The 20,198-nt window shown below is 36.2% G+C and overlaps 1 protein-coding gene across 2 annotated transcripts in view; it reads right to left on the bottom strand.

Annotated features, from left to right (window-relative positions):
- LOC128733609 (sideroflexin-2) overlaps window positions 1-20,198 on the bottom strand; it is a 48,800-nt gene that overhangs the window by 8,410 nt on the left and 20,192 nt on the right. Inside the window, exon 2 of one of the 2 annotated variants that reach the window (XM_053827328.1) lies at window positions 18,671-18,822. The exons of the other annotated variant lie outside the window; for it this stretch is intronic. The gene's annotated coding sequence lies outside the window, so the exon portion shown is untranslated. The remainder of the gene's footprint in view (window positions 1-18,670; window positions 18,823-20,198) is intronic. 2 annotated transcript variants of the gene reach the window in all.

Here is a 20,198-nt window from a genome sequence, read left to right as displayed (position 1 = left end):
TCAATTCATTTTTAGAGGGAAAGAAGCGTACGATGTATGCAGTAATTTGCCTATTATTGCGTATCTAACGTCCCTAAAACTTTCAGTTTTTCTTATCTCGCGCTTATCTATCGATGTGTCCTTCAATTCATACATTCATAGGCTTTATTGTTAAATCGTAACCATATCCTACTTTTGAACTGGAAACCAGTTGAAGTCAGAACTTGAACTGGAAACCATCTTTGAAGTCAGAAACAAATCTATAGTGTAAAACTTTCGTTTAAACCAACTAGTGCAAACTGATTTTTATATGGAATCAAAAAAACATTTTTGTAGACCAGCAGAGTCTCTCGGAAAAAATGTAGAACATTTTGAAATTTTATGTTGATTGAATGACTTATTTCGAGACACTCCAAATAGTATATCAGGCAACCGTTAAAATTCACAGATTATAATCGAGGTGCTGATTATAAATCTTTTTGAGCTACTAAATCTGATACTAAACGAAACCTTAGCATCAAACTTTCGCCTGAGTTCGTGACCGGTGTGATTGTTGACTGTTCTGGTAAAAAAGAAGGGAGCATTAGTGTACGAAAAGTACACTAATCTACAGGAAGCAGTGCCTCTCGATTTGCCCACCACCTGCTGCAAGACTCGGTATGGTGCTAAGATAAGTTCATACAATCAAAGCAAAACATTATCATTTAAATGTTCTTAAAAGAACAGTAACGCGAAGCCTTCGCTGCATACACTGATATTGACTTTGCTTTCTAAAACATGAAGGAACAATCGGACTTATCATGCGTCGCGACGCAAGGGTAAAATACACCCCATCGACATCTCTATAACGAGCTGCAGTGAACGTCAGCGACAGGATGTCCTGGGCTCAAAATTTGACAGCGGGCCCAAATCAGACTGCTGGCAGTTGAGTGAAACGCAGTGCTGACATGCTATCTCATTTTCGCACACACGAGATGTTGGCAGCGAAAACATGGTTGCCTACCGATGGGGTGGTAAAATAGCACCGTTCGTGTTCACGCACGGACCAACATGAAGTGGAATAAATCTTTGGTCCTTGCAATAGCCAGAGCGCCCGAGTTGCGTTGCAAATAGGTACTTCCACTCTGGCAAAATATGCAGTCCTACTTGAGGTTACACATTCAACCACAGCAAAATGAAATCTGCATAGGCACGCATGCGCTCGTGCTATGGCAGGTGCCTTACAACAAAAAAACACTACCATTTCATTAGGCTGAAGGCTGAGTCAACTTACTAACTAATGTGTTGAAATTTCACACCTAGGGTGAATGTCCTAACCAATAGGCCGTATGAATAAAAATTCCGCGTTACTTCCCCTATTTTATTCACACAGTCTAAAGTTTTGATCGCACCGACAATTTGGGTGATTACTCTATACCGGACAGAGCGCTACGCGCATATATCCTGAACACCCGCATCTGAGTTTGACGCAAAAAACCAAAATACATACGCGCAACGCAGTGTCCAAAACTGGTTACACACCCAATCTGCCGTACTTTATCTGTGTACAAAGCGAAATACATCGATAGGGCTTTTGCTACACACACATGCAAGACATCTGTTGGGCACACATTGCAAATTTTCCTATTCGATGCAGCAAAAACGTGCTGGATAAAATTATCGTTTTGCCTTTCTACTATATAAATATATAGTATAAAGGTATAGAAATCACTCGGACAACCGGAAATGGAAAGAAGGTCCTGCGGGCCGAATGTTATATGCCATTCGACTCAGTTTCGAAAACTGAGCATTTTCTGTGTGTGTGTATGTATGTGTGTGTGTGTGTGTGTGTGTGTGTGTGTGTGTGTGTGTGTGTGTGTGTGTGTGTGTGTGTGTGTGTGTGTGTGTGTGTGTGTGTGTGTGTGTGTGTGTGTGTGTGTGTGTGTGTGTGTGTGTGTGTGTGTGTGTGTGTGTGTGTGTGTGTGTGTGTGTGTGTGTGTGTGTGTGTGTGTGTGTGTGTGTATGTAACGCTTTTAATCTCACTCACTTTTCTCTCTTTTAGTGTCAAATGAAAGGTCTAGGTGTCCCATTGGTCGCTATTGAATTGCATACTGATCGGACTTTTAGTTCAAAAGTTATGTATAAAAATACGAAAAATATGGGACTTCATTATCTCATAGATCCCTTAACCGATTTGAACAAAATTGATTGCATATGAAAGAGGAGCCTTACAAACCCTTAACTTCCAAATTTCATGATGATTGGACTTGTAGTTTGAAAGTTACATAAAGAAATGTGAAAAAATAGTATTTAAAACATATTTTTGTAACATTTCAGAATTAATTCAATGAAAAACATCACACATTTTATTATTATTTGAAAATTACTGCTGAGATCTATCAAACGAAACCGAGTTATTTAAAATCGGACGGTTCATTCAAAAGTTATTCAAACTTTAACACTTAAGCACCGTATATTACACCGTTAAAACGTGTTAAATCAAAACGTATCAATCAAATGTTGATTGTATTCAATGTGTACGATGTATGTATGTATGTATGTATGTATGTATGTATGTATGTATGTATGTATGTATGTATGTATGTATGTATGTATGTATGTATGTATGTATGTATGTATGTATGTATGTATGTATGTATGTATGTATGTATGTATGTATGTATGTATGTATGTATGTATGTATGTATGTATGTATGTATGTATGTATGTATGTATGTATGTATGTATGTATGTATGTATGTATGTATGTATGTATGTATGTATGTATGTATGTATGTATGTATGTATGTATGTATGTATGTATGTATGTATGTATGTATGTATGTATGTATGTATGTATGTATGTATGTATGTATGTATGTATGTATGTATGTATGTATGTATGTATGTATGTATGTATGTATGTATGTATGTATGTATGTATGTATGTATGTATGTATGTATGTATGTATGTATGTATGTATGTATGTATGTATGTATGTATGTATGTATGTATGTATGTATGTATGTATGTATGTATGTATGTATGTATGTATGTATGTGTATGTGATGACAATTTGCAATGAAATTCAAGAAAAGTGAGAAACATGTCAATAGTCAGAAGTTTTTGAAGCCTCTTAGTGGAATACGAACTCTGAAATAAAAGACATAAAAAACTTTTACCGGTCAAATTCCACTATTTAATATTTATTCGCGACAGATACGTATACGCTTTGAAATAAGACACTGATGAAGCCTGCACGTCGTAGGCGAACTACGTATCTGTCGCAAATAAATATTAAATAGCGGGATTCAATTGCAAAGTTTTTTCTTTTCTTTGATTTTAGATTTCAATTGTCATTTTCTTCACTTGCTGTTACTCACAATTGTACACGAAAAGCAAAAAGCGGAGAAAAGCAGTTAATTTAACCCTCTAGTGCCCAAATTTTTGATTTGCTTGAAAAAATTCTAAAATGCTCATTTCGTGGCCAGAATAATGGAAAAAATATTCTCTAATTACTAAGTTCAGGAATAGTTTGATTATTTATAAAAATTCGTAACCCGCCAATTGGTGGGGTTGGGCACCTGGGCGCAAAAAAGTTGCGAAATCAAATTTTTCAATTTAATTCGGGACATTCATTTCAGAAAATCTATAACAGTGCTAGTATTTACGGAACTAGTTATAATGAGCTTCAACTGAAATTTTTGGCCATATGGCCGATTCTAGGCCCCGGACAAGTTCCTTCGAAATCCGTTCCGTGCTTGAATCAGAAAAGAAACTCTCCCCGGGCCTGGAACCGGTCATACGGCCTCTGAGAGACATGAGATGATCGCCAATCGCTATTTTGTCGAGTGCTAATGTTTTTTGACATGTGACACGACATACTTTACTGATTGTGAAATGTTCCTTTATGGGAACCGGTTTCGGATTTATAGTGTCCCCCCGGATTCGGATGGCGCGTACCATGGCTCATAACTGCAGCAAAGTAACTGATATGTCCACAATCGATGATATATTTTCAAAAATCAACAGATTTTAAACAAATATTAAATATTTGGCAACTTTATCTAATACAGCAATGTCGCGGTCCCCCAAGGAACTCCGGAATAACTCCGGGGCCATAAGACATATGGCCATTATCTATAGGTATTATGTAAATAGTAAAGATTCGGTAAAATTTTAGAAAGGCGAACAACAACATTAGTAGCTGCTCCCAAGTCAGGATTGCCTACACCATAATATGCTTTGGAACTGTAACCATTGAAAAACCATTGGAATCTGATAGAACATGAAACTTAAATCCTCATTTATGTGATTTGTTTGATAAATTGGGTTTTTCATTTTTGTTGTACCCATTTGTTCACTACAATCTTTTATCGACTGGTAATTCACTCAATTTGTTCATTAACACAAACTTATTAAGCGGGATAAATTAAAATTTGCGGTTAAAATGGTCTATGATAGATCCCATTTTGAATAATTGTCTTGCTTATCAAGATTTTGTCGTTAAGCAGCAAAATTCGCCGGGTTTCATTGAATCTGTTTATTGGTTATAGGGTTATGGTTTTCAAATACCATAAAATGCAAAAATGTTTTGTGATATAGCTATAAAGCGCTATATTGCAGCTCGTCAAAAAGGCGCACTGAAAATTAGGTGATAAGTCCTATAAATTCCCCTTCTGTTTTAATGCCACTGCATGTTTGTGTATTTTTCAAGGCATATAAAAGAAACTAACAAGGCCTATAACAATAATTTTTAGCTTAAACTCGAAAAAATCAATAAATACAACGGAAACAACATGTTGTCAAATTACCAAAAAAAAGTTGGCGTTAATGCCCAACCCCGCCAATTGGCGGGGTTAGTTCCTTGATAAAAATCGACCAGTTCCTAAACTTTTTATCGCAAATTTCCTTTTTTACCATGAAGTACAACTCATCAGTTACTCACCAATAATTTTTTTGTTTATTTATTCCAAGAAATAAGCAATTTACAACAATTTGAATTTCACTCTGCAGTGCAAAATAATTTTTTTCTCAGTTTTCTGGCATTTTTCAAGTTTCGCACGAAATATCTGTTTCAAATTAATGTAATAAAACAAACAAACCACTCGAATAGTTAGATTAGACTATAATGAGAAGGTATCAGTGGATACCAACATAAAACGAATAAGCAGAGTAGATTTATAACGATTTTCCTGAAGCCCGCCAATTGGCAGGGTTGGGAACTAGAGGGTTAAGTATATAAGTATAGTGGTGTATAGGATCAAAATACTAGTGAGTTGATTTTTCCAAATAAATTTATACAAATTTCAAACAAATTTTGCGCATCAATATATGCTCTTTTCAATCCATAGATACTAGAGCTTAGAAATGTTATATGAAAAATAGGAAGTAAACGTTGCACGGTAGTAACTTTGTAAGATTTGTTTTCGTTAGTGACATTTTAAAGGACAGATGTCTTATGTCATGTATCATGTTTTAATAAATAAATCAGAAATGACAAGCACTGGAAATTATATCGATCATATTTCTCATTCTCAAGCATGTTTATGGCTCAGTTTTTTCACTATTTTTCGACCTCATCTTGTTTTCCTAACCCTCTAACATTGTAAAAACGATGTGATCAAGTTAATGACTATCTTTTCATGAAAGTACATTCAAAAGAAGCTCAAGTTTTGATTTCCATGCAAAAATAATTATCTGAAGGAGCGCCAGCTAAGAAAAAGTTCAATTTCTCTTTTGCATATCTAATGCTCTATTCAGTTATTTTTTCTGATTCAGATATATTGCACAATTGAAGCCAAGCAAACTAATAGTAAAACTTTGAGATTAATCATTTTGTTGTCGAAATCCTTTTTCTTCAAAAGTGAAGTATATAATATTTTTTCTGAACTCTTGTTTTTCAAAGATGCTAACTTTTGAACGCATGGTATTAATATCAAAATATCAAAAAAAATCTACCCTTTGGGCTAAAATCACTCAAAAAAGAGCATATATTGATGCGCAAAATTTGTTTGAAATTTGTATAAATTTATTTGGAAAAATCAACTCACTAGTATTTTGATCCTATACACCACTATACTTATATACTTAAATTAACTGCTTTTCTCCGCTTTTTACTTTTCGTGTACAATTGTGAGTAACAGCAAGTGAAGAAAATGACAATTGAAATCTAAAATCAAAGAAAAGAGAAAACTTTGCAATTGAATCCCGCTATTTAATATTTATTTGCGACAGATACGTAGTTCGCCTACGACGTGCAGGCTTCATCAGTGTCTTATTTCAAAGCGTATACGTATCTGTCGCGAATAAATATTAAATAGTGGAATTTAGTCGGTAAAAGTTTTTTTCTTTTCTTTTATTTCAGTTCGTATTCCACTAAGAGGCTTCAAAAACTTCTGACTATTGACATGTTTCTCACTTTTCTTGAATTTCATTGCAAATTGTCATCACATACACATACATACATACATACATACATACATTTATACATACATACATACATACATACATACATACATACATACATACATGCATACATACATACATACATACATACATACATACATACATACATACATACATACATACATACATACATACATACATACATACATACATACATACATACATACATACATACATACATACATCGTACACATGGAATACAATCAACATTTGATTGATACGTTTTGATTTCACACGTTTTAACGGTTTAATATACGGTGCTTAAGTGTTAAAGTTTGAATAACTTTTGAATGAACCGTCCGATTTTAAATAACTCGGTTTCGTTTCGTTTCGTTTCGTTTCAAATAATAATAAAATGTGTGATGTTTTTCATTGAATTAATTCTTAAATGTTACAAAAATATGTTTTAAATACTATTTTTTCACATTTCTTTATGTAACTTTCAAACTACAAGTCCAATCATCATGAAATTTGGAAGTTAAGGGTTTGTAAGGCTCCTCTTTCATATGCAATCAATTTTGTTCAAATCGGTTAAGGGATCTATGAGATAATGAAGTCCCATATTTTTCGTATTTTTATACATAACTTTTGAACTAAAAGTCCGATCAGTATGAAATTCAATAGCGACCAATGGGACACCTAGACCTTTCATTTGACACTAAGAACATTAAAATCGGTCCAGCCATCTCCGAGAAAAGTGAGTGAGATTAAAAGCGTTACATACACACACACACACACACACACACACACACACACACACACACATACACACACACACACACACACACACACACACACACACACACACACACACACACACACACACACACACACACACACACACACACACACACACACACACACACACACACACACACACATACATACACACACACACAGAAAATGCTCAGTTTTCGAAACTGAGTCGAATGGTATATAACATTCGGCCCGCAGGACCTTCTTTCCATTTACGGTTTTCCAAGTGATTTCTATACCTTTATACTATATATTTATATAGTAGAAAGGCAAAACATTTCAATCAAATGTTGATTGTATTCAATGTGTGTGATGTATGTGTGTATGTATGTATGTATGTATGTATGTATGTATGTATGTATGTATGTAGGTATGTATGTATGTATGTATATATGTATGTATGTATGTATGTATGTATGTATGTATGTATGTATGTATGTATGTGTGTATGTATGTATGTATGTATGTATGTATGTATGTATGTATGTATGTATGTATGTATGTATGTATGTATGTATGTGTGTATGTATGTATACGTGTGTTTGTGATGACAATTTGTAATTTTGAAATTTGCATTGAAATTCAAGGAGAGTGTGAAACATATCCATTGTCTGAAGTTTTTGAAGCCTCTTACTGGAATGTGGAATACGAACTCTGAAATTAAAGAAAAAAAAACTTTTTCCGACTAAATTCCACTATTTAAAATTTATTCGCGACAGATAAGACACTGATGAAGGCTGCACGTTGTAGGCGAACTACGTATCTGTCGCAAATAAATATTAAATACAGTAGGATTTTGAATTTGGCAACAAATGCGTGTCGCCTATGTTGCCAAAATCGAAACCGCGCCAAAATCGAGACCCTTTTTGATATGACAAAATTGAATGTAAATGCATTAGAAATTGACTAAATGTTATTAATTAACGATTGCAACCTTTTTCACAAAATCCGCCAAGACCTATCCATGCGGTGTAAGTAAGTTTTTGGTAACCTACAGTAAGACATAGTCCTACGGCAATAAAAATATTATTGTTCGAAACATTCTATAATCGCAAACTTTTCTTCATGAACACACTTAGGGCAATATTTTTTCGTCATTTAAAGTGATGCGGAAACTGACTGATATTTAAGCATACTTTTGGAAGTAAAATATTTTATGTTACCAAAAACGGATACTTTTGTGGCCAAAATCGAACCATGCCAAATTCGAAATCCCACTGTAGTGGGATTCAATCGGATTCTTTTCTTTAATTTCAGATTTCGATTGTCATTTTCTTCACTTGCTGTAACTCGCAATTAGACAAGAAAAGCAAAAAGCGAAGAAAAGCAGTTAATTTAAGCATTTAGATATAGTGGTGTATAGGATTTAATATACTAATGGATTGATTTTTCCAGATAAACTTATATAAATTGCAAACAATTTTTGCGCATCAATATATGCTGTTTTCAATCAATAAATACTAGAGCTTAGAAATTTTATATGAAAATAGGAGGAAAACATTGTACGGTAGTAATTTTGTACGATTTGTTTTCGTTAGTAACACTTTAAAAGACAGAAATCTTATGTTATGCATCATATTTCAATAAATAAATCGAATTGACAAGCACTGGAAATCATATCGATCATATTTCCCATTCTCAAGCATGTTTATGGCACAGCTTTTGCACTATTCGACCTCATCTTGTTTTCCTAAACCTCTAACGGGATACATTGTAAAAACGATGCTATCAAGCTAATGACTATCTATACCTATAAAAAAAGGATTTCTGTCTGTCTGTCCCTATGTTCCTTATAGAATCGAAAACTACTGAACCGATCGGCGTGAAAATTTGCATGTAGAGGTTTTTGGTGCTAGGGAAGGTTCTCTCGATGGTAAAAGACCCCTCCCCCCACTAAGAGGGGGGGCTCCCATACAAATCTATGCCTATAAAAATGGATTTCTGCCTGCTCTATGTTCCTTATAGAATCGAAAACTACTGAATCGATCAGCGTGAAAATTTTCATATAGGGGTTTTTGGGGCCAGAGAAGGTTCTTATGATGGTTAGAGACTCCTCCCCCACTAAGAGGGGGGGCTCCTATGCAAATCTATGCCTATAAAAATGGATTTCTGTCTGCTCTATGTTCCTTATAGAATCGAAAACTACTGAACCGATCGGGGTGAAAATTTGCATATAGGGGTTTTTGGGGCTAGGGAAGGTTCTTATGATGGTTAGAGACCCCTGCCCCCACTAAGAGGGCGGCTCCCATACAAATGAAACACAAATTTCTGCATAACGCGAGAACTAATCAAGCGAATGGAACAAAATTTTACATGTGGGTGTTTTTGGAGGCATGATTTTTTTCTATGGTGAATTGAGACCCCTCTTTAGGAGGGGAATCATGTCCTCTCTCCCTTTTAATAGGGGGTGGGGGCTTCCATACAAATAAAATACAAATTTCCTCATAACTCGAGAACCAATCAAGCAAATGGAATCGAATTTGACATGTGGGTGTTTTTGGAGACAAGAATTTTTTCTATGGTAAATTGAAACCTCTCCCAACTTTAGGAGGGGGGGAGGCTACTATACAAATGAAATACAAATTTCCTCATAACTCGAGAACTAACTAATCAAATGGAACCATATTTGGCATGTGGGTGATTTTGGAGGCATGAATTTTTTCTATGATGAATTAGGACCCCTTACCTTTTTAGGAGGCAGGGCTCCCATACAAATGAAATACAAAATTCCTCATAACTCGAGAACTAATCAAGCAAATGGAACACAGTTTTACATGTGGGTGTTTTTGGAGGCATGAATTTTTTCTATGGTGAATTGAGACCCCTCCCCTCTTTAAGAGGGGAATCATGTCCTCTCTCCCTTTTAATAGGGGGGTGGGGGCTTCCATACAAATGAAATACAAATTTCCTCATAACTCGAGAACCAATCAAGTAAATGGAACCAAATTTGACATGTGGGTGTTTTTGGAGACAAGAATGTTTTCTATGGTGAATTGAAACCTCTCCCTGCTTTAGGAGGGGGGCTCCTATACAAATGAAATACAAGTTTTCTCATAACTCTGGAAGTTGCGGGAGTTGTTTTCTACTTTACTGTGAGGAAAATTTGTATATTAAAACACTCATGAACTCCCCAGAAACTTGCAAAACTCAAGATTGTGAGAAAGGTCATCCGAGATTCACGATTTATGTACAACACAGTTTAATTTGTGGCAATACGAAGTTTGTCGGGTCAGCTAGTCTTTTCATAAAAGTACATTCAAAAGAAGCTTAAGTTTTGATTTTCATGCAAAAATAATTATCTGAAGGAGCGTCAGCTAAGAAATATTTCCATTTCTCTCTCTTATATCTAATGCTCTATTCAGTTATTTTTTCTAATTCAGATATATTGCAAAATTGAAGCCAAGCAAACTAATAGTAAAATTTTGAGATCAACCATTTTGTTGTAGATATCCTTTTTCTTCAAAAGCGAAATATAATAATAATTTTTCTGAACTCTTGTTTTTCAAAGATGCTAACTTTTGAACGCATGGTATTAATATCAAAATATCAAAAAATCTGCTATGAACATATATTTCATATTGTCAATTCAAAACAAGTTTCGTATGTGGCTCTAAGGCCTGAATGTTAAGACTGTCTGTAGACCCGTTAGAGGGGTAATTTTTAATTTTATATATATATTCATTCAAGTCTGCAAAAATTATCTTTTGTGTTTACATTATGTTTCTATAAATCACGTAAATATTATAAAACTAAATAAGGTGTTCATCAAGTAACATAAATGACGCTTACAAGTATTTCTGCACCCAAGGTAAGAAAATATAATTATTGTACGCAATACGTTGTGAATTTGACTGGCAAATAAGAATTTTGAGGAATACAGAACGAATATTTAAAAATATAGTCAAGTTAATTATAGATGTTCCTGAGAAATTAAATAGTGATTATTGTGGCAGTAGAAAGGCTAGGTCACGCCGCTAGGTGGATTAATTCGGGTTTTTTCTAAAATTATTCATCATTTTAAAGCAACTAATAGTCAAAGTAACCGACAAATGTTCCCTGAAATATATGCTGACTTTTGGTAACTAGGGTTTCGGTGCATTCGCGTTAAATCGGTGTCCCAAATATACTGTTTTTTAAGCAGTATACAGCATAGGCCAAGTTGAAAGTAACGGAATATAAAATTGGTTTTAGCATAAATTGGTTTAGCATAATAATTCTTAGCCGAAAGCAACTGCTGGTTATTGATATTTGTTAAGTTTTATCCCGCTAACATAGGTCATAGTTACATTTTTGATCATTGCTACCGCGTCTTAGCTTATTTGTTGAAAATAATTTTTTTATTTAGAAAACAGATATATTACCTTGCCATATGTATGAAGCAATTTGTAATTTCTGTTTTAAATAAAGAAAATAAATCATTTAAAAAATTTTCCTCTTCCCATCCCGTGTGTTTTATATGGAGCTGTCACTTTTGGCTGCCCAACAGATCTCCAATACATATGCACTCTGCAAACACCCTATTGTAGTACCATTGTAGTAACACATGCACGGCATTCAATATAGGTATGTATGTATGTGTATGGGCATAGCCACCATCACCTCAAGGGTTTCCCATTGTATACAAGTAGAATTAGTGCAGAATCGAATTTATCTACCTAGCAACTTTCATGTCAATTCTGTTCATGAAGGACCAAAACGGGTCGGGTGGATCTATAAGCAATGTCGCTTATAGGATTCCACGGGATATAAGACACTCCTTCCAGCATAGACTTCCGGTTTCTAGATAACTTCGCCGTGCAAACTTATCTTGCGTGATGATTTGTGTGCTATAAGGGCGCGTCAAAATCCTCTCCGACCTTATATGACTTGGGCTGGTTACCGCATCCCTCATAACGGCATTCAATATAGGTGCACTAATAATGAAATAACAACGGCTGGCGCCTGATGTTTTTAGATGCGTAGGGTGAGTGTAAAATTTTGTCCAATGTTAAGTCGTGACCACTCTGACATGCTCCAAAAGTTAGCAAACACAAACATTCGCACATTACCCCGAATCAAGGTCAAATATACTGATTCGATCGATCATATTTGATAATAAATATGATGGATGCCAGCAATACATTCAGCAGTGATTCCCGCAGCATGCAAACAGATAAATGTTGCAAAAACAACCCAGCGTGCCAGATTTGTAAAAGGACCGTACATCCGCCAAAAACTGATGCGGCCATCCTACACCTTCACAGCTCTGTATTTACTGTTTCAGAAAGAACAATAAATTCGAAGATATTCACTACACTGGAATACCGACTGTTCGCTTTCTAACAAGGACGATCAGCCAGGCTTATCCTGTGTTATGGTATTCGAGTGTGAGAGCGACGCTTACACCCGGATGATATCGACCCTCTAATAATCCATACACACAATAACGGCATCTTATCAGAGGGATAGTTTGGGGTGTTTGGCCTGTATACAGGAGAAACAAAGTAGGGTGAGGAACGAGTTAAGCAGTGTTACCTATTTTAATCAGTTGAACATAAATGATCCGAAAATGCACTTTTTTATTCATATTTTCAAAATCTTTTGATAGGATCATCTTCACAAATCACTTAACCATACATTTGATTCACACAAACACAATTTACTGGGTCTCCGACAAGAAATATGATGAATTAAAAATTGTTGTCCAAAAACGTACATTTTTCAGCTGCTCTTCAGCAATCGCCACCTCGCTACTAACGAATTCATCAAATTTTCAGCACTGATTACAACCACTCTGAAAGTCAAGCACTCAATTGTCACATACCATATTATTCAGTCTCTTTTTTTCTATTATCTAAGGCTTTGTCACTAGCCAAAAGTTGTATTATTTTCTAACAAAACTGAAAACAAATTCTGAATTGACGGAACCTGTTCACCACTATCAGCAGCTGCAGCACAACTGATGAACTATCGTGTTGCCAAGACACTGTTTCGGTTCTGGAAATAAGAATTTTAAGTTTGAAATTAACTGAAACCTCCTATGGTGAAAACGTGGTTCAATACTTTTAAGAGAAATGTATGTTCATAATTAATTTTTCTTTATTAAAAACTACACAAAAGACAGCTTTTTCAATAATTTTCGAAGATTTTCTCAGTGATTTAATAAAGCAACGATGTGTTTCAATGTTATTTGCTTTGACAACACTGTTCTGAGTCGGATGGTTTGTACTGCTATATGTTTACCTCTTTTGTTCTCCCACCATCCTTATGAACAGCGAGTGAGACGTCAAACTCGCAGTTTCCCATAAGAACACCAGAGAATAAAAGAGACGACGAATACCGTTTGCCGAACGGTGCGGTGAGTGTATGCCCCGATAAACAATTTAGACAAATGGCATTTTACGCATCTATGCCGATACGCTATGCCGATTACGCATCAGATGCCGATTAGTAGGTCGCGGATATGAACGCGAAGTTACTGAATAGGGGGAAAGGTTCGAGGGATTTTTTAACGGGACGTAAAAAAATTCAGATTTCAGGATTGCTTAACCCTTTATAAGGCAGTGGCAACTATATTGCCACCAACAAACATTTTATTTTGCTTCTATAATTATATTGATGTCATTACAGACGCAAAACAAATATTTTTCGTTGGTGGCAAAATAATTGCCACGGCCTTATAAAGGGTTAAAATAGCACCTTGCGGGTGAAAATGGGTTCGGTGTGTTCAAAATTAGTTCCGCCGCTCCAACTTTTAAAGCGAAAATTCAAAAGTTTAGCTCAACAATAGTGTCTTCCAATGGTAACAGCTTGAAGAACTAAAGATAGCAAGAAGATTGGTATGCTGATATCCCCCACTTAGTCAACCCATCGCTTGTAATAAGGTAAAACAATCAGTGGCCCGCTTAGATTGCTTAAAACTAGTTCTTTACCCTAGTAATAGCACATCCGCACACACTTAGCGATATTTCAAAATTCGCACGATCCGCTTGCCTACAGCAGGCAACGGTGAAAACACTAGCACAAGCACTGCGCCATAGTGGCGTTCACTATCATGGGGGATATCTTTTTGATAGATGAAAATACGCGCGCGACTCTAATTTATCAACCCGCAAATAATTACGCACATCCAAAATTCTTGGTATGTAATGGAAACAGTGACCTAGAGCAGAATTAAATTTCCGCGCAGATCCACTGTAAAACGATAGAGTTTTATCCCTACCGGCCGGTTTTCGCACGTCCGCTTGGTACGAACGATCGTTCAACACTCGAGACTCGACATTCAAATTACTTTATTTTCAGGACAATTTCGTGAATATGGAATATGAATTTCGTAATATGGAGAGACCTTCACTGAGAGGAGCAAACCGTAAAAATAAACTAGAAATATTAAAAAAGATCGCAAATTCTATAAACTTTATTGTTGATACTAGAAAAGCAGTAGATTTTAGGGGGCATAGTACTTTTTCAATTTAAATTTTTTTTATTGATTATTTCGAAAGATAAACATTTTGACCATATGTGTTTCAAGTCATTTCGATGAATTCCAAAAATTGACAAAGTTGCAGCTATTTGTACCGCGCATGTCTGGAGCGATTACACAGCGAATAAAAACTTCAACGTCGTTTTTCTCGAAACCAGGTTTTGAAAGTCGGTACCATAAATATCTCAAGAACGGCTGAAGCAATTCTCATGATTCTTTTTTTGTTTCAAAGCCAACAAAATTATCTAGTGTTTGACCCATCCTTTTTTCGATATTACAATTTTTATATTTTTTAGAAATGTTTAGTCAATTTTTTCGGCTAAAAACCTTACTTTTATGTTTGAATGTCCGCCATTTTGTTATGCGTTCGAATTTTAAAAAAAGGATGGGTCAAACACGAGATAATTTAATATTCTTTCATGTCGTTTTGGAATTTTTCAATTCGGATAAGCCCCCCAGCGCCAATCCATGGTACCGCAAATCATGTTTTTTTCGAATGATCATGTTCAAGGAGCCGTAGGGGAGAGGGGAAGAGGTTCACATATGCAGACAAAACTGCAAATATTAGTATAAAGTGCAATGTTTAGCAAGCAATAAACCCGAATCGTTTCGCTTTTCGCGTTATCGAGAAAAAAATATTTGAAATAAGGCAAAAAATATGGTGTAAAAAGTACTATGCCCCCTTAAGGGGAAACCGAAAGTGGCTCAAAGATGGCTGGATAAATGGCTACCATTCGAAGCATGTATTGTTTTGCGCCTTAAAAATGCATTTGTATTGGCAGAGCACGCTTTCGCCACGTAATCAGTGCTTCCAGTGCTGTTATAATTTCCTAAAACTTGTAGTTCAATTTATCGATCTGCTATGTATCAATAAACGGTCAGCAAAACATAATTGCTAATGGAAAATAAATTTTACTGATCATATCGATCGTTACGTGTTCATAAAAGCGACCAATGTATAATTTGGAATTAGTTAATAGATATTTGGTTGCGCACATATTTCGTTGAACTAGCGATTTCCGAAAAAGCAGCAACACAGTATCAAACTTTCGTCACATCAATGAGCTTTTAAAGAGCTTTCAACTTTCGCCGCATCAATGAGCTTAGAGTGAAGTAAACAAACAAAACGCAAAAGCAGGAATCAAAAACGCAATCCGATGCAAGCGGATTAATTAAACATTCTAGTGATCCTACGCATTATTCAGTTGCTGCTGTTAATTTTGATTGAATCGGAAGGTCTTGATAAAGAAAACAAACCCTTTTTCGGGATGTTTGAAGTCAGTGCGGTTGGCTGCGGATCAGCTGTTTATGTTCGCAAGCTCCGCTATTTGACATATATTACCAATACTAATGTAATATTCAAATAAACGTTTAGGTTTTTAACGAACACATGAGATGTACAGTACAGTGTTTGTCGCACTAACACAATAACGTTAGCCACTTTCGGTTCCGCCTTAAATAGATTAAGGTTTGAACTTAACATAATTTGTAAGAAAGAACGAAATATACTGCCTCTGCTTGTAGGTCCGCCCAATCCCTTTTGGCCCTTCTGTAACAGCATTAGTGTGAAATTCATTTGATAATCAAATTTGGATGTACTGTAATTCTTCCTACACTCAAAATATTCTGCACATAACTAATGGAAAATTTCCATATGAATTTCCAGATGATTATCATGTGCCACATATATTGCCTCTTTTATGACTATTTAGACTACTGTGATAATCATTTAATGCAACGTACTGCATTTTGCACTGTTAATCTGGCACTAGAGTGGCTTTTAATTTGATCTACTGAGTTTGACTTCTTTTTCCTTCTTCCCCTTCTTTTTTTCACTTCATTTTCTTTGAGCGAAATCGTGTGCGAGATTCGACTGTGATAATCGTGTAAATCGGGGTAATCTAAATAGGGGCAAACGTCGCAATAAGCACAATCCGCCCAGAAATACACATAAAAATTTTAATTTTACGCATATGAATAGTACGTGCAATTATACACAAAAAATCAGAAAGGTTGTATTCCAGACACAACCGCGTAGCTAGCGTAGAATTACATTAGGCGGGTTTTTGCGAAAAAACCTTAACCGTTATGTGTTCGACAGGGTACCCGGGTACCTTTTCAGCTTTCAAAGTACGAAATTCTAAAGTTTTCTTTGATCAAGGATACTGAAACGCTGTGACATCTAAGAACTAGTTGAATTGCAACTTTTCATAAAATAAGTTTTCATGTAGCACTTAAGGGGGTGGAATGGGGGGGCTTCGAATTTTTTTACCCTTTAAGTGCTCGACAAGGGTACCCGGGTACCCACAAATTGAAACACTTGTAACTTTGGCAATTTTTGACCGATTCGGACACTTTTATCACCAAGAGATTCAGGAACTTATCCACTTTCTAGTATGGTTACAACAGAGCCGGAAGTGGTTCATCTGGTTCCCGGAAATCCGGCAGTCCGAGGATGTGTTACGGAATTAAAGCACTTTTTATATTTTTGGATGTAATTATAGTAATATGGGTGTCCATAACGGTTAAATAGTAAAGAAAACACTTAACTTACAAGTTCAGTAGAATTTTGTTAAAGTTAGAGCATGGTCCTAGAGTGACTATATACAGAGTGGCGACAATGTCAAAATTGGAATGATAATTATCTGTCGGTGTTATTCCAATCGAGCAGACGACCTATCCAACGCGTATGCAGGAAAGAGGCAGAAAAACCTTGGAAAACCCGCATTGCATACATTTGGGATGACTTGTCGCCACTCTGTATATAGTCACTCTACATGGCCCAACTAACGAACATCCAATTAACGAACCGTTCAATTGCCGAACCCTCAATTTGCGAATCATTGCTATATTTTAGAATAGAAATCTCCCTCGTACATCCGGCTATCAACAAAATTCTGGGAAAAAAATCAAATCTTCAAAATAATATGTTATTGGCTGATCTGACTTCACTAAAATTCAAATAATGCTGATAATTATCAAAAAACAAGCTTGCCGTGCAGATGCCCTTGTATTCCATTCTTTGCCATCTAAACATATTCGCTCTTCTCTCTCATTCCGCGGTTCCAATCGTCAAGGCACGAAAATTAATTTACATTAGCCAGTTCATGAGTACATATGTCGTCTGTTTGCACTACTAGTAGTTTGACTATTAGGGAAAATGAGGCGCCCATGCGTTACGCGGTGTCTATTTGGGCCCACCCCATTTAATTTTGACATGGAGGGTTAAAATAAAGAGCGCGTAACGCATGGGCCAAAATACCTCATTTACCCTATACGCGCCAGACTGCAAAAAAACGACGACGAAGGAAAAACACCCAAGCAGCACAAAATGTAACACACACTATTAAATGATTCTACCTGTAAATAGGTCGGGTTTATAGCGTTTTTATTTTTGCTTAGGTCCGACTTAGGTTCGCTCTAGTTCCAATCGAACGGCTCTCAAAACGTTTGTTTTTTCACTCAGGTTGAACTTAGTTTCGCTCTAGGTTGAACTTTTTAGACGACGGGTTCGCACTGGGTATTTTTACAGTTTCAACCCTGCCATGAGCAATACACCGACAAGCTGAAAACGTTTGTTTATTAGTAGTAGTAGGTAGTAGTAGTAGTAGGGGAAAGCCACCATCATTTCAAGGACTTGCAAATGTATGTGGGTAGAATTACAGTAGATCCAAATTTGATTATCAAATGAATTTCACACTAATGCTGTTACAGAAGGGCCAAAAGGGATTGGGCGGACCCACAAGCAGAGGCACTTGTGCGCATTCCGGGGTTATAAGAGTCGCCTTCCAGCATTAGGATCCTTCCATGTAATAATCAATTTCGCTGTACCAACTTTAACCCACATGATGATTTGTTTGTTTTGAATTGAGAAGTGCCATATTTGCTTCAGACCTTAAGGATTCAGGTTGGCAATCCACTCCATCATCCAGCCTTCCACATTTATGATTTCAATAATAATACTGTTAATAATATGATATTAAGATGAAATGTGGTATATATAGGTAAAAATAGAATAATCTCACCAGCAGTCCTTCGTATGAAATAAAGTAGCGTCCTTTGAGGTTCCATAAGTGCTTCTAATAGTTAATTTAATTTTTCATTCTGGTATCCATGTGCAGTATTCAAACTCGTTTTGGCCAAAGTTTTTACTATATAGCAGTAGATGCTTCATAAGCTAAAACGAAAAAAATAAAATAACTTATTAGGCTTACCAATTAGCTAGGCCGTCTGGCTCCGCCGTCTGCCCAAAACCTCCGTTTTGAAGTCAGGCAGCCGGAAACCACCCAGCATCGCACCTTCTAGCTTGGCTACTCAATAGAGCATTACCAGGTCTGGTCACGTGGAGGCGCTAGGTAGGGGCTTGGGATGGCTAGAGCTATATTGGACGCTCCTCATTTGCCTTCCCCATTTCATACCCACCTGAAAACGTTTGTTTATTCTCCCGAAAATGTTTGTTTATCCAGTGGTCGATTTGGGACTAACCCAGGTTAAAAAACAAAAACGCTATTAGTTAAAGCTAGGTTGAAACTACTCAAAATGCCCTTAAAGTGTGCAAACTCAAACTTTGGGTAAAAATTTCAACCAATTTTGGCTACTTGCTACCGATAATTGAATCACAGAGAACAGATTAACAGGCTCGAAGGAAGTAATCGATTTTTTGTGTGTAAAATCTGTCGGTAGCGCCCTCCAGAAATAGTTTGCCAAACGTATCAAAAAATATTCATGTATTTACCTTCATCAATATTTCTTTGTGCTGGAGTTAAATAGCAGTGACGGCAGCGACATCAAGATTTAGTTTGCCACTTACTGCTCGAGGGGTGCTCTATTGAAGGATTACTCGTAGATTACATGAAAACCTTTTACACACTTTTTGTCAATTACCTGGTAATCTGTTCTCTGCGATTGAAGTATTCTCTTAGAGTGACTATATACAGAGTGGCGACAATGTCAAAATTGGAATGATAATTATCTGTCAGTGTCATTCCAATCGAGCAGACAACCTATCCAACGCGTATGCAGGAAAGAGAAAGAAAAACCTAGGATAAACCGCATTGCATACATTTGGGATGACTTGGCGCCACTCTGTATATAGTCACTCTATATTCTCTATGACAAATAACGCACTTTTAAGTTCCTACTACCAATTTGTTGGTTGGAAAACTTCTCAAAATCTGAGTTTGTACACTTTAAGGGCATTTTGAGTAGTTTCAACCTAGTTTTAAGTAAATCCCACCGACCGGCAGGTAGAATCATTTAAGAGTGCACGACATGCGGCAACCAGCGCGATCAAGGGGTTTCCAATAGCAATGATTACTACGCACCTTAGAAAAAAGTTACTTTTGATTACTTTACTGATTACCTCTGATTACCAGTAATCAATCCCTTGTGATTACTAAACAGAGATGCCAGAAGTGAAGACATGTCTTCATTTTGAAGACATTTTTGTTACAAAAAAGTGAAATGTCTTCACTTGAAGACATGTCTTCACCATGCAGTTTAAATGGGCGGAAAGCCGAAGGAAGACAAATGAAGACATTTTTCCTTGATTTG

The sequence above is a fragment of the Sabethes cyaneus genome, chromosome 2, assembly GCF_943734655.1.
Source record: "Sabethes cyaneus chromosome 2, idSabCyanKW18_F2, whole genome shotgun sequence".
NCBI lineage: Eukaryota > Metazoa > Arthropoda > Insecta > Diptera > Culicidae > Sabethes > Sabethes cyaneus.
Note: the sequence above shows the minus strand (reverse complement) of the source record. Positions and strands in the feature narration are given on the sequence as shown.